Source organism: Somniosus microcephalus, chromosome 22 (genome assembly GCF_052327205.1).
Source record: "Somniosus microcephalus isolate GS21.2 chromosome 22, FLI_Smic_1.0, whole genome shotgun sequence".
NCBI lineage: Eukaryota > Metazoa > Chordata > Chondrichthyes > Squaliformes > Somniosidae > Somniosus > Somniosus microcephalus.
The window spans coordinates 32,767,488-32,783,325 of NC_141008.1; positions in this window are offsets into that span (position 1 = coordinate 32,767,488).

Consider the following 15,838-nt stretch of genomic DNA (forward strand, 5'->3'; position numbering starts at 1 on the left):
AAATTATCACTGCTTCAGTTTTGTAAGATACGCTTACTTACTTACTTACAGTTGAATGTTAAATAGAATCTAGCCCTGGGTTTTCAGATCTTATTTCCTGTCACTGGTGTGCTTTGCTGGCACGTGATACCTCCATCCGATACTAGTGACGATATGAAGATTCCATAACTCACCTCCACTACATCAATATATTTTACAATACAACACATACCACAGAGAGTACTGTTAGGTTAAATAAAATGAAAGACTACTTCAGACTTTATCCAGATTATTGAAGATGAAAATGATCGTCACTGAAGCACTCACTGACCCTTTAATACATCTAAAGGAAATGAAAGGACTTACATTTATATAGCGCCTTTCATGACCTCAGGACGTCCCAAAGTGCTTTACAGCCAATTAAGTACTTTTGAAGTGTAGTCTCTTGTAATGTAGTAAACGTGGCAACCAATTTGGGCACGGCAAGGTCCCACAAACAGCAATGTGATAATGACCAGATAATCTGTTTTTAGTGTTGGTTGAGGGACAAATATTGACCAGGACACCGGGAGAACTCCCCTGTTCTTCTTCGATTAGTGTCTTGGGATCTTTTACATCCACCTAAGAGGGCAGGTGGGGCCTCGGTTTGACATCTCATCCGAAATGTCATGGTTAGTCCACCAGAAGTGCAATAACTGACATATGTTGTCCCCTGCTACAGCAGAGATGTCTCCTGTTAGCACACGTTGGAAATCACTGATACATTTTTCTGAAGTGAATGGGTTGATTTACCCTAGCTAATGAACATATTATGCCATTTAGTGATAGATATAGTTTCTGAACCCAGCTGCACAGCCTAGAGGACATCAAACAGAGATGAGGCGCTTCTGTAGAACAAGGAAGGGGAAATAGTTGAATATGTCCAGCTGTATCAGGGGAGGAGACAGAAGGGAAGGGAGAGGAGTTATGGGAGAAGAGGGAGGCGGTAGAGGAGAGGGAGGAGGGGAGACGAGGACAGGAGGGAAGAAGAAAAGCAGTTAAGGGGAAGAGGTGGAGAGTGGAGAACGTGGGAAGAAGAACGGCAAAGGGAAAAGGGGTAAGATGATAGATACGGGACGAGGTGGTGTTGAGGAACAGAAGAGGAGGATAGGGATAGAAGGAGTCAGGCAGTGGATGTTTTGCTACAGTGGGGGTTGGGGAGTAGGATCTTTTTGGTAGTCAGTGGGGGGCAGAAGGTACCAAAGGCTCCTTTTAATGCATGGTGGGGTGAGGGGCGAGATGAAGAAGAACCATTTACTAGTCAGTGAGCAGGGGCAAGGACTGCTTTGGTGCTATGTATGGCAGGTTCTGCGATTAAGTGAAGCTGTCCAAGCCTTTTTTGCTGCTCAAAGGGGGAAGATGTGGAGGCAGTGGCTTTGTTGTACTGTGGGGAACAGAGAAAGCAAGGTTTTATAGACAGGAAGTGCTGTAGACATAAGATTATTAATATACTATTCTTTGGTCTGAAGCATTGCAAACAAAGAGTCAGGACCAAGTGCAATCTAAGGAGAAAGCATGGTTAAAGGTGAGAGATCATTGGACCATGGCACACAGACATAATATAGGCACCATTTTAAAATTATTCATTCTGTCAATATTATTCAGTATTTGATTTGATATTATTATCTATTTATCTATACCTACATCTTATTAAAATTCTTACATCGGCACTTGCTTCCCTTCTGCACAACATAACTTCCTGTTGTCACATTTTTGTCACAACTTTTGTGTTAACGTTTTCCCATTATAAATTCCTGTGTCCACATTTATGATGGATTTTACCTAGGAAAATTTGTCTAACCACCTTGTTTTCTATTCAGGTAGGTTTTCCTTTTAAATTTTATCTTTTATAACATATACATTTTAAATTTAATTTCCCCCCTTTTTAGGATGTTGCTACCTTTCTGCCTCCTCTCTCCCCTTTAAAATTGATCTTCTTCTTGTTAGACAGTCCCTCGGAACCGAGGACGACTTGCTTCCACACTAAAAATGAGTTCTCAGGTGACTGATGAGTCCAATGCGAGACCTACAATCTCTGTCGCAGGTGGGGCAGACGGTGGTTGAAGGGGCGGGTGGGTGGGGTGCTTGGGTTGACGTGTGCTCCTTCCGCTGTTTGCGCTTGACTTCTGCTTGCCCCCGGCAAAGAGACTCGAGGTGTTCGGCACCTTCCCGGATGCTTCTCCTCCACTTTGCACGGTCTTGCCAGGGATTCCCAGGTGTCGGTGGGGATGTTGCACTTTTTCAAGGATGCTTTGAGGGTGTCCTTGAAGTGTTTCCTCTGCCCACCTGGGGCTCTCTTGCCGTGTCAGAGCTCCGAGTAGAGCGCTTGGTTTGGGAGTCTCGTATTGGGCACGCAGACGATATGGCCCGTCCATCGGAGCTGATCGAGCGTGGTCAAAGCTTCGATGCTGGGGATGTTGGCCTGAGTGAGAACACTAATGTTGGTGCGCCTATCCTGCCGATGGATTTGCAGGATCTTGCGAAGGCACCATTGGTGGTACCTCTCCAGTGCTTTGAGGAGCCTGCTGTACATGGTCCATGTCTCTGAGGCATACAGCAGGGCAGGTATCACTGCTGCTCTGTAGACCATGAGCTTAGTGCCGGGTTTGATGTCCTGGTCTTCAAACACTCTCTTCCTCAGGCGACCGAAGGCTACACTGGCACACTGAAGGCGGTGTTGGACTTCGTCATTGACGTCTGCCCTTGTTGACAGTAAGTTCCCGAGGTATGGAAAGTGGTCCATGTTGTCCAAGGCCTCGTCATGGATTTTGATAAGCGGGGATCAGTACTGTGTAGCGGCTGCAGGTTGGTTGAGGACCTTTGTCTTACGGATGTTTAGTGTAAGGCCCATGTGATGCACTATCAATTACTCATAAAAGACTGAGAGTTAAGAGAGTAACTAAAGGCTTTTATTAACAAAAGAATGAAGGTCTGCCTCGAGTGGTCGACCGGTCCAGAAATACAAAGGGCTGGGGAGCAGTCACCTTTATACTAGGACTTGTGGGAGGAGTCAGCCGAGGCATGTCCAGGCATGTACACAGTGGAATACAAACAGTGGTTTACCACACCATGCTGTCGTATGCTTCGGGGAAGTTGTTGATGATGGTTTGGAGTTCGACCTCAGAATGTGCGCAGACGCAAGCGTCGTCTGCATACAGTAATTCGATGACAGAGGATGGGACGACCTTGGATTTGGACTGGAGGCAACGGAGGTTGAACAATTTCTCGTTTGTTCTGTAGATTAGCTCCACTCCAGCGGGGAGCTTACTGAGGGTGAGATGGAGCATTGCAGCCAGGAAGATCGAGAAGAGCATTGGTGCGATGACACAGCCTTGCTTGACCCTGATCCGTACGTGAATTGGGTTTGTGGTGGATCCGTTGGCCAGGATCACGGCTTGCATGTCGTCGTGAAACAGGCGGAGGACGGTGACAAACTTGAGGGCAGCCGAATTTGAGGATACTCCATAATCCCTCACGGTTGACAGTATCGAAAGCCTTTGTGAGGTCAAAGAAGGCCATGTACAGCAGTTGGTGCTGTTCACTGCATTTCTCTTGTAGTTGACGTGTGGTGAAGATCATGCCCATTGTGCCCCTTAGTGGGTGGAATCCGCATTGCAACTCTGGGAGGAGCTCTTCAGCCACTGGGAGAAGGCAATTGAGGAGGATTCTTGCAATGACTTTCCCTGTGGCAGACAGCAGGGAGACTCCTCTGTAATTACCGCAATCAATGGGAGATCAACTAGTAATAATATAAAATCAAAGTTTCTATGGTACATATTAAAAGATGCAAAATTCCTGTTCAAAATGCAATGAAAACCCTCAGACTTAAATGGAAACCCCATTTAAAAATGTCAAATCCATCTGCAGTACCTGTTATGCCTGTAAGTGGCACAGTGATTAGCATTCACAGTGTTCAGTGCCTGTTACAATAATGTTAGGTGCAAAGCCAATCATTGATACTGTTTTTTGGTCGTGAGAGTTAGAATGTAGTTCCAGGACAAAGGCATTGGGTGGCAGCACAGGAATGTCTTAGGCTTTAACCAAGGAACTCAAAATGAGAGCAAAAATGTTTTCTTTAACTCTACCAATTTTGTTGCAAAAATAGATTGTTCAAAACTTTTATAATAAAATTAGTACTCGCTTTTCCTTTAAAATGAAATCAAAAGCAGCTGTCCCGCAAACCAGCATGGCAAAATTTCCACCCACATATACAGAATGGCTCAAGCCACTGTAATACCAAGCTCAGCAGTAATTCTTCCAACAGGTTCCACTCCATCCATGTCACCCAAGTTTCTGTGGTGTTCCCCCATCCTCCAGCATCTGAAATTCTCTCTCACCTCCCCATCCTCCTCTCCCCCCCACCCCAGATCTGACAGATTGAAGGCCATAAAATGAAATCACGACCAGAGTGACTGAATGAGGTGAGAAAGGTGAAGGACAAATATCCTGCTAATCTCTGTGCTGTTCTGAAGATCTTGCTGGAGCAATCTTCTGCTCAAGGTAATGCAGTTGATGGAATTTTCTCGACCCTGACCCCACATTGAACAGCAAACCACCCTGTACAGAGGAAAAATCAAGCCAGGAGAAATAAGAAAGAAAAACATGGTTCTGCTGGAGCAAATCTGAACTCCCACACACTAATAGGCCACCCACCCATTTTCTCCCTCTCGCCCCATCCTCCTGTCCCATTCCCCATCTCTTCCACCCTCTCCACTATGCCTCCTCCTCTTCCCATAGGTCTGGACAGCAAGGGATCCAGTAGAGAGAGAAAAAGTCAGAGGGACAAATACACAAAGAAAAATCAGAGATAGACAAACCACAGCCCCAAGAAAGACTGAGGAATTTACAAAGAGCGCACCACACTATCGCCAACCCTCTCAGATCCCATACAGTGATAACGAAAACCTGGTAATTAGCTCGAGCTAGAGCTGCCACTCCATTAAGACTATGGATATGGATTACGAAAACAGAAGAAATGGAAACACAGTTAACTATATTTGCATAAGCCCGATCATAGATTAGTCAAAATTGATTAATTTTGTAAAGTATTATGCTCCTCGTTACACTAGCAGGTTGGCTGTCAGCGTTTACTCATCCTTCTTCTTCCCTCTTCAGGATGTGCTTGTTTTCATCTGTAGTTTTCTTCAATTTGTATCTGTTCTGTTCCATCTGTCTGGTTTTGTGATTTCACAAGTCCAGCCTCTTCTATAAAGCAGAAGAACTTTTATACCTTTAAAAGTTCTGCTTAATCAGCTGTCTGCACCATCTTGTGAAGGGTATGTCACCACCAGGTCTACTCTTCTAATTACATCTTATGACTTTTTTGTTGATTTAAAAGCTTTTACTGAAACAAGTTGCTTCCAGACATGAATACAAAATGAAAATACTGCAGATGCTGGAAATCTGAAATAAAAACAGAAAATGCTGGAGATACTCAGCAGGTCAGGCAGCATCTGTGAAGAGAGAAACAGAGTTAACGTTTCAGGTCGATAACCTTTCATCAGAACTGGAAAAAAGCAGGAAATGGAACAGATTTTTAAGCAAGTGTAAGAGGCTGGGAAAGGGGGGAGGGGGTGAAAGAACAAAAGGGAAGGTCTGTGATAGGATAGAAGGCGGAAGAGGTTAAGAGACATTAAGAGATATTCAAGGCAAAAGGAGATGGTAATAGGACAGGTTAAGAAACAAAGGATGGCTCTAGATGAAGTGTAACTTGCACTGGCAGAATGAAAGGTTCGTGAATCTTTGGACTTCTCTACCCCAGAGAGCTGTAGAGGCTGAGTCAGTGAATATATTCAAGGCGGAGATAGACAGATATTTGAGCTGCAGGGGAGTCAAGGATTATGGGGAACAGGCAGGAAAGTGGAGTTGAGGCCAAGATCAGATCAGCAATGATCTTATTGAATGGACTACACGTGTCTGGACACTCACTCCTCTCTCTCGCTCTCTCTCCCTCTTGTAGCTTTTAAACACTCTGGATTACTTTGTCCGTGACTATAACAAACCACTCCAGGTACAGGTATATTGTGTATAAGTAAAACAGGTTTATTAAGTACTTTACATCCAGTACAAAGAAGTAATACTTAACAAGATGATAGTCGCAGTCTGTTCCTCGAAACCCCGGCATTCCTTCCGGGTGATTGTGGCGCGGTCTCTTTATCTCTTGCTGTGTTCTGTTGACTGAAGCTTCTCGTCCTCTGGTTTCACGCTGCTTTCGGTGTTTAATATCTGTATTTTTATACCCTTTTCTCCCTTTTGCCTACGTGGCAGTTAGTAACCATCTGGTATCTATTGTAAACCCCCTCAACAGTCATCTTGTGACCTTGTTAATCATCCTCCCAGTCCTCTTTTCTTGCATACCCATCAACGATCGGAACACACACTTGAAGAACTGCAATTGCGATCGGCTCTGAGGTTGTAAGACTCGTAAACAAGTCTGTCTGGATTCCTGGGGCCATTGTGTATTGGGCCCCTTCCCCACTCCAGCTCTCTGCACAGCATTTCAATGCAACTGTGTGTGAGCTCGGAGATCCGTGCGCGCACCTTAGAGGGAACAGTGCCCAGGTCCCTCTGAATACCAACATTTCCCAATCTCTCACCATTTAAAAAATATTCTGATTTTCTATGTTTCCTACCAAAGTGGATAACTTTATAATTCTCCACATTATATTCCATCTGCCATGTTCTTGCCTTGCCTACTCACTTAACCTGTCTATATCCCTTTGCAGCCTCTTCGCATCCTCCTCACAATTTATTTTCCCCACTAGCTTTGTATTATCATTTTATGATCACTGCACCCCAGACCACTCCTTTACTACAAGGTTATTAATTAACCCTGTCTCATTGCACAATACTAGATCTAAAATAGCCTGTTCCCTACTTGGTTCCTTGACATACTGATCTAGAAAATTATCTTGAATGCATTTCATGAACTCGTCCTCTGTACTATTACTGCAAATTTGGTTTTCTCAGTACATATGAAAGTCCTTTGTTCCTCAACCTGTCCTATTACCACCTCCTCTCGCCTTGAATATCTCTTAATGTCTCTTAATCTCTCCTGCTTTCTATCCTATCACTGACCTTCCCTTTTGTTCTTTCATCCCCTCCAACCTTTTCCCAGCCCCTATACCTGCTTTCCATTTCCTGCTTTTTTCCAGTTCTGACAAAAGGTCATCGACCTAAAACGTTGACTCTCTTTCTCTCTCCACGGATGCTGCCCTGGCCTGCTGAGTTTTTCCAGCGTTTTCTGTTATATGAAAATTAAAGTCCCCATGATTACTGTATTACCCTTGTTACATGCACCTCTAATTCCCTGATTAATACTGTGCCTGACACTACAACTACTGTTAGGGGGCTTACAAACAACACCCACCAGTGTTTTCTGCCCCTTGTCCTTTCTTAGCTCCACCCAAACTGATGCTACATCTTGTTTTTCCAAGCTAAGATACTTTCTCCCTACTGTCTTTATATCATCCTTTATTCACAGGCCATCGCCCCCACCCCCGCTTTTTCCATTTTGCCTATCTCTTCTATAAGTCAGTGTCCTGGAATATTTCATTCCTAACCTTGGTCACTCTGCAACCACATCTCCGTAATGGCTATTAAAAAAAAACTACTTACAGGAAACTTCCTGGTATCCGGCACAGACGGGACCGACCTGGTGCCGGTCCATCAACAATGCCGGATAACTGAACGCTATAGTTAAAAGACACGGAGCTCAGGGCTCCGTCTAAAGCAACAAACCCTAACAGCTTCAAAACAATCGGCACAACTTGCAAGCGTCTCTGTAGCTTAGCAACAGCTTCAGCCACAAATGAGTAAAAAAAGTAACTAAAAGTAAAAAAAGTTATCTGAACCGACTCCTGAATTTTGCCGGTGGATAGAGCGTTCCGGTTATTTAGTGGCCGGTTAATCGAAAGTTTCCTGTATTTCTATCTGTGCTATTAATTCATCTATTTTGTTGTAAATGTTTCCTACATTACAACAGTGACTACACTCAAAGTACTTCATTGGCTGTAAAGCGCTTTGAGACGTCCGGTGGTCATGAAAGGCGCTATATAAATGCAAGGGGTCGATTTTGCCAGCCCTGGGGAGGCGGGGTTGGAGGCAGGACTGCCGGGAAAATGGCAGAATCTGGAGGCGGGTACCCATCCCGCCCCCAACTCGCCTCCATGCCATCTTCCCAGGAGGAGGGTACCCAACCTGCGCCGGGTCCCGTCTCCTCGAGGTGGGAAGGAGATTAGTGCCAATTAACTGCCTGTTAACAGGTAGTTAATAGGCAGTTTTTTGACTGATCCTCATTTTGAGCCCTGAAGTGTGGGCTTCCCGACGGCTCCGAACCTCGCCAGGGTCACAAGGTGGGCTGGCAGTCTGCGGGGGTTGGAGGGGCCGAGATGTCCGGTGTTCAGGTGAGTGGTGGGTGCATGTGTACAGAGGTAAGTGTGTGAGGTGTGTGTAAAGTGTTTTAAAAGTTTTACTTACCTTTACTTTTTCCTGCAGGCTTTCTCCCTTCAGGTCTCGGGAGTCCTTCAGCTCACTGGCACAGATGCAGAATGGCCACTGAACTATCAAAAGCTGCAGCCTTCTGCTTTCTGCTCAGGAGAGCTCTCTAACTCAGCCTGAGTGACAGGACTGAACTTAGAGGACAGATTGTCAGTGTTTGACAGCTTCGCAGAGCTGTCAAATGCTGACATTCCATCTGTCAAAAGCTCTTGACAGATGAAACGTCACTCACTGACGTCACCTGTAACCGGCTTTCCCTTAATTGGCCTGCTAAGCCCATTGGGAGGGCTTAACAAGGTCAATCAAGGGAAAATAGCGTGGGTTGGCCACAAGTCGATGGCGGCGGGACTAAAACCCGACAAGTGGGAGTCCCACCTCCAAAAGCTCCCCATTGACAAAATCCAGCCCCAAGTCTTTCTTTCTTAAATGCTTCGCGTATCTTCATCTATATATATATATAAAAAGGATCCGTCTGTCTGTATGTCTGTCTGTCTGTATGTCTGTCTGTCTGCTATACACTCAAAAGTTATAGAGCGTACCTACACATATGTTATATCAAAAGAAAGCTTATGATGAGGGGAGTCTCATAGGCGTATTTACTTTTTGGTCAGACAAAAATTGTTCGGACAGTATACAAAAAACGTTCAAAAATCCGCTCATTAGCGGTTGACCAATCCTACCGCTCATTAGCGTTGAGTGACGTGATGGTTGACCAATCCTACGGGGTGGGCTGGGCCTAATCTTTCAAACTGCCGTTAATTCGACCATCTTTACCTCAGCTTTTAGTTTTATTCACATTTTAACAGCTTCATTTTTCCCACTTTGTGTGTGTGTGGAGGGGATTTTTTTGTTGCTCGGCTCCGTTTGCGGCCGCGGGCCGGGGACTCGGGCTTTCCCCCCCTCAGCCCAGTCCCGTGGCTCGGCTCCGTTTGCGGCCGCGGGCCGGGGACTCGGGCTTTCCCCCCCTCCGCCCGGTCCCGGGGCTCGGCTCCGTTTGCGGCCGCGGCCCGGGGACTCTGGCTTTCCCCCCCTCGGCCCGGTCCTGGGGCTCGGCTCCGTTTACGGCCGCGGGCCGGGGACTCGGGCTTTCTCCCCCTCGGCCCGGTCCCGAGGCTCGGCTCCGTTTGCGTCCGCGGGCCGGGGACTCAGGCTTTCCCCCCCTTGACCAGGCCACAAGCAAGCCGCTGTGACGGTCCGGAGCGGGAGCCGCCGCGCACGACCTTCCCCGCGGCGTCAACCGCGCGGCCCGAGAGCCCGACCGAATGCGAGCAGGGCTCCGGGTCACCAAGGCCCAACACAAGGCCCAACACCCCCCTTTCCCCCTCCTCCCCCACACCCCCTTCCCCCCCCACACCCCCTTCCCCCCCACACCCCCTTCCCCCACCCCTTTCCCCCCCACACCCCCCCTTTCCCCCCACACACCACCTTTCCCCCCAACACCCCTTTCCCCCACCCCTTTCCCCTTTCTCTCTCTCCTTCCCTCTCTCTCTCCTTCCCTCTCTCTCTCTCTCCTTCCCTCTCTCTCTCTCTCCCTCTCTCCTTTCCTCTCTCTCTCTCCCTCCTTTCCTCTCTCTCTCCCCCTCCCCCTCTCTCTTTCCCTCTCTCTCTCCCCCCAGTCTCTCTCTCTCTCCCCTCCGTCTCTCTCTTCTCCCCCCAGTCTCTCTCTCTCTCCCCCCCCAGTCTCTCTCTCTCTCTTCCCCCCAGTCGCTCTCTCCCCCCCAGTCTCTCTCTCCTCCCCCCCCCATCTCTCTCTTCTCCCTCCAGTCTCTCTCTCAATCCCCGGGCTTCTCTCCCCCCCCAGTCTCTCTCTCTCTCTTTCCCTCTCTCTCTCCTTCCCACACAGACAGACAGACAGACAAACTCATTTAAATATATAAAAATTATTTCTACTTTTTTCATAACAACATGCCCTCAAAAACCCCTCGGCACCGCCGGGCACTCCAGCTAGTTCAGATATAATGGGCTGGATTTTGATTGAGGAGGCGTGTAGGAGGCGGGACTACAACTTTCAGGGTTGTAGTCCCGCCTCCATCGCGTTGTGGCCAACCCACACGATTTTCACTTGATTGACCTTGTTGAGCCCGCCCAGCGGGCTCAGCAGGCCAATTAAGGCCCACCCGGCAACAGGTGACGTCACAGATTGACATTTCATCTGTCAAAAGCTTTTGACAGATGAAATATCAGCATTTGACAGCTGTTTGAAGCTGTCAAACACTGACAATCTGTACTCCACGTTAATTCCTTCCTCTCAGGCTGATTTAGAGATCTCTCCAGAACAGAAAGCTGAATGCTGCAACTTTTGATAGCTCGCGGCCATTCTGCTTTCTGTGCCGGTGAGATGAGGGACTCCCGAGACCTGAAGGAAGGAAGGCTGTAAAGGTAAGTAAATGTAAGTAAAACTTCTTTAAACACTTTACACACACCAAACACACTTACCTCTGAACTCATGCACCCATCACTCACCTGAACACCGGACATCTCGAACCCTCCAAGCCCGCTAACTTGCCGTGGTTTGGAGCCGTCGGGAATCCCACACTTCAGCAATAAAAATAGGGATTAGGCTAAAAACTGCCTGTTAACTACCTGTTAACAGGCAGTTAATTGGCACTAATCCCCTTCCCGCCTTGGGGAGGCGGGTCCCAGCACAGGTCCGTTATCCGCCTCCTTTGAAACTGGCATGGGGGCGGGATGGGTTCGTGCCCCCGCGATTTCGAGATTTTAACCCCCCACACGCCTCCAATTCCGCCTCCACGGCCCAATGAAAATCCTGCCCAATGCCTTTAGCTTTAACTTTTTTCTATTTTCCCCTGATGTAACCTTAGTCGCTGTCCCTTGCTGAACCACTCTGCATATTTTTACCTAAATCACTACTCTGCTCTACAGCCTTGACTCTTACCTCTTTTGAATTTACCCTTCCCTGAATCCTCCTACACCCCCTTCATTAGTTTAAAGCTCTTACTACTGCCCTAGTTATTCGATTCACCAGGATACTGGTCTCAGCCTAGTTTAAGTGGAGCCCATCCCAGTGGAACAGCTCCTTCTTTCCCCAGTCCTGGTACCAGTGCCCCATGAATTGAAACCTCTGCCTCCACACCACTTTTTCAGCCACATGTTTAACCTTCTAATCTGCTTGTCCCTATGGCAATTTGCACGTGGCTCAAGTGACAAGCCAGAGATTATTACTTTTGAGGTTCTGGTTAATTTGGACCCGAGCTCTTCAAACTCTCTCAGCAAAACCTCATTCCTAGTTCTACCTATGTCATTGGTTCCTATGTGAACCACGACAACTGGATCCTTCCTTCCCACTCCAAGTTCTTCTCCAGCCACGAGGAGATACCATTAACCCTGACACCGGACATGCAACACAGTCTTCAGAACACCCGGTCACAGCTGCAGAGAACAGTATCTATCCCCCTGACTATACTGTCCTCAACCACTACAACATTCCTTTTCACTCCCCCCACTTGAATGGCCTCCTGTACCATGGTGCCGTGGTCAGTTTGCTCATCCACCCTGCAGAATTTTCACTCCTCCACACAGGCAGCAAGAACCTCGTACCTGTTGGATAATGGCAAAGGCTGAGGCACCTCCAGCACTGCACCTGGGGTCCCCTTACCTGCCTGAGTCGCAATCACATCCTCCCGTCCCTGACCACTAACCAGACCTGTACCACTACCTAACCTAAGGGGTGTGACGTCTCCTGGACCAAAGTGTCCAGGTAACTTTCCCCCTCCCTGATGCTCCACAATGCCTGCACCTCGAACTCCAGCTCAACATCGCTTAACTGAAGTTCCTCGAGATGCAGACACTGTAGACGTGGTCGTCTGGGATCACGATGCTCTCCACAAAATCCCACATGCTGCAGTTGCGGCATACCACCTGCACTGCCATCCTTATCGCACCTTGTTTTATTTATTTAATTAATTAAAGTTCATGTATTTAATTAACTTAACTTATAGTTTACTTTTTTAACTACTTACTAGATCTAGTTTAAGTTATAGGTAAATTAAATTAAATATATACCTGTAACACAAAGCACTACAAGTATTAGAGGCAAAAAGCAGCACCTCCTTCCCCCTCTGCACCGAGTTCCCACTCTCTCCAAATTCCCAACTTTTACACTCTCTATTTGCACTCCATTTAAGACTACTCTGTGCAGACCACTCTCAACACTTTGTTTACCCCCAAACAGCTGGTTGCTGTTAGGAGAGGGCATTAGGACAAGCGCTAGCCACCAAAATGTCGTTCAGCCTCCTTAATGAGCACTAGCAGGGATTTTAATTGGCAATCAGCCCCTTAACGAGCCTCCAGGCAGTCGTTCCTAGCGCAGGCTTCAACTCCTTTACCATGGTGGCGTCTTGCGCTAAATGTGGGCGTTTTAGCTTAAGTGCCCATCTTGGCTATCTCAGAGGATCTTTAGTACCTGAATGCGCTGTCAAAAACCGCCCCTAAATATTCTGCTTCACCAACATACATCAATAATGAAAGACACTCATTAAGTGTTTTCATGGACAAAATGTTAAACTGCTTCAATTTCACTGTTGTCGCAAAATACCATTTAATTTAAATTCCATTTCACATATTTCATGGAATGATACAGCACAGAAGGAAGCCATTAGGGCCATCTTGCCTGTGCTAGATCTCTGGTAGAGCGATCCAGTTAATCGCACTCCCTTGCAATTTCCCCATAGCCTGTAAATTTTTTCCCTTCAAATATTTAGGCAATTCTCTTTTGAAAGTAACTATTGAATCAGCTTTAATACACCCTTTCAGGCAGTGCATTACCGTAAATCAGTGGCCCTAAAAATATGTTGTCTATTATATGACATAACACACTTTTTGATATACAGCAAATCCTCATGACTCACAACGAGCATCGCCACAGATATTGGCCTAGAAATTCAATCGCACCGCACTTGATTTACAGGTGTAAAGGGGGTGCCAAAATGTCCAATATGGCAGTTGGCATGTATGCGGCCATTCCATTCTAGAAGTGCGCCGCTCAACATATTGGATCAGGTTCCTCTGTAGGCATCCAGTGTGTGCGCCACAGGTATTTAAAATGCTCATTATAATATTTAAGTAAATGTCCTGCTCTTGTTGTATGACCTTTTTGTAAAATTGGTCCACCCAGTATCTGACTCGCTCAACAAATCATGGCACTATCAGGCAGCAATGACCCTGCATCAGTGCTATTTAAATGACTCATCCCCTCCATACAGGTTACTTGCTGGTTTGTAATTTTAGGCTACTGGTTAACTGGGCAGCTTTTTGCCTATTTTCTGCATTCTACAACTGAATTCTGACCTGCTAACAAATTTTTGCTAGTGATGGACTGCCTTTGTCTGCCTTCAAAACAGTTTTATTGCAGTCATGGGTGGTCTAGAGGACGAGGGGGAGCAACAAAGAAGACAGGAGACAGCAGAAGCAGATGGAGAAGATGGAGGATAAGATGTCAACCTTGGCTCATTGATAGTACTCTTGCTTCGGAGTTGTGGATTCAATTCCCACTCCAGAGACTTCAGCACATAATCCAGGCTGACACTTCAAATATGGCTCATGACTCCTGTCAGGAACCCTGTCACAGCCGCAGAGGTGTCCTACAATGGTAGACATGCTGCCACCACAAATATCGTTGAGCAGACTGTTGGCATGCTCAAGCAATGCTTCCGCTGCCTGGAGTGTTTGGGAGGAGCTTTGCAGTACAGCCCTGCTCATGTATCCAGATTTGTGGTCCTGTGCTGCATAACTCGGATAATGAGGGTCCAGCCCTTAACACCATCTGGGCAGCGAGAAGTGCAGGTGGAGGAGATGGCTGAAGAACAGCATGAAGAGGAGAAAGAGCATGAGCAGCATTCACCACCAGTGCCCCTAGTTGCCAGAGCTGTTTGAAAGCAACTCATTCAAGAGCGCTTTGTGTAAACCATACCTCCCATCCCCAATACGCCAACTGTCCTGCAATCCTATCACCACCGTCCTTACTACCACCATTCAGTTGCCTTCCTTCAGTCCAGCCTTATGGGTCTTGCCCTCACTTCACTACAAATCTTAACACCAATACTAAATCCAGAAAAAAATGTAATCCAACAACATAATTCCATCTGTGTATAATTTTTATCAAAAATAATTAAGAATCACCCTTGTGCATCTTGGTGCACCCCTTGGTGCCTGTTTTGTGTTCTTGTTCATCTATCCAAGAGCTCATAAGTGTTTCCCAGTGGCTACAGCTTGGGAGGTGGAAGGCTGCTGCTCTTCCATTGAGGGCACTTCAGATGGCCGTGGACGATCTTGAACAACTGTAGGCCTTGAGGGCCCGGCTGCATATTGCATCATCCCGACGTGATCCAGGGCAGTCTGGCTCAGCTGGCTGTGTGGCACTAAGAAGGAGCAGAGTGGGTGGCACAGGAGCAGGAATGCTTACATCCTAAGACAAGACTGCAAGTGCCTTTCCCATGGAACCAAAGCCTCTCTCTCCTGGAACTGTGCCTCAAAACTCCTTCAGCTCTGTACAAGAACAGAGTGCAGGAATGATATAACACCCTGAAAGCCCCTGTAAACAGTGGCACCCAGAGCCAAGGTGGCAGCTGCTGAGCTTCCATACAGCTGACCACTCTCTCCATGTTGGACAGAATGGTCTCCCTGCTCTGCACAAAACCCTGACACAAGTTGGAGCTGGTCTTCTCCATGCTCAGAGCCATTGCCCGCAAACTCGCTGGAAGGCTGTCCAGTTCACCTAGTATTTCCTGGTATATGCCCATCAGCCTTCTTTGTTAGACCGGGCCCTGAAAGTCAGCATCTCAATTCTTCTGCAGCAGAGCTAGTATGTGATCTTGCCCTCTGGCAAGCTAGCACCTGTGGCATTTTGTCCCCTGCCCTGGTTTCTGCACACTCAGCTGTGGCTCAGTGGTAGCACTCGCCTCTGCATCAGAAAGTTGTGGGTTTAAGTCCTACTCCAGATACTTGAGCACATAATCCCCAGGCTGACAATCTAGTACAGTACCGAGGAAGTGCTGCACTGTCGGAGGTGCCATCTTTCGGATGAGCCATTAAACCGAGGCCCCATTTGCCCTCTCAGATAGACGTGAAAGATCCCATGGCACTAAAAGATCAGGAGAGTTCTCCCAGTCTCCTGACTAATATTTAATCCTCAACCAACACATAAAACAGAATACGTGGTCATTTATTTCATTACAACAGTGAATACATTTCAGAAGTACATAATTGGTTGTAAAGTGCTTTGGTTCATCCTGAGGTCGTGAAAGGTGCGACATAAATGCAAGTCTTTCTTTTCACACTGGTCACTGACAATTCACCACATGAA